Below are 606 nucleotides of genomic sequence, written 5' to 3'. Positions count from 1 at the left end.
AGGGCCACACGTGGTGGGGAGGGTCCCTAAAAGGGCCACACGTGGTGGGGGAGGGTCCTTAAAAGGGCCACGCCCGAGGGTCCCTTAAAGGGACGGCGCGGGTGGCGTTCAGGGCTCGTCCTCCATGCTGAGGCTGCTGCGGGGGCTGGAGGCGCGGGAGGGTCCGGGGGAGGCGAGGAGGGCGCCGGGGGGGCCGAGGGGCGAGAGTCCCCCGGCGTCGTCCATCAGGATGTCGTCCAAACCGCCTTCGGGCCCCCCCAGTAGACCCAGTCCCGGGGGCAGGTCGTCGGCCAGCGCGAGGTCCAGGAGGCACTGGGGAGTGGGGGGGCCCCCTGGGGGGAAGGGGGGACCCCCGGGGGCCTCTTCGCAGCCCCCCTCGGCCGCTGGCGCTGCCGGAGGGCTCAGGGGGAGCCCGTGCAGCTGCGCCTGCAGCTCCAGCTCCTGGGGGGGGGCGGACAGCCAAGGTCAGCGACCCATGGGCCCAAATATACCCCCCCCCGTCCCAGAGATAACCCAGCGCCCGGCTCAGCCCGACCAGCCTCACAATAACGCCCCCATTCCCCTGATTCTACTCCCCCCGACCCCATGGGCACCCCCTTCCAGGCG

Source organism: Haliaeetus leucocephalus, unplaced genomic scaffold, assembly GCF_000737465.1.
Source record: "Haliaeetus leucocephalus isolate CR32 unplaced genomic scaffold, Haliaeetus_leucocephalus-4.0 Scaffold443, whole genome shotgun sequence".
Taxonomy (NCBI): Eukaryota; Metazoa; Chordata; class Aves; order Accipitriformes; family Accipitridae; genus Haliaeetus; species Haliaeetus leucocephalus.
The sequence above is the reverse complement of the archived record's forward strand: the minus strand, read 5'-3'. Positions refer to the sequence as shown.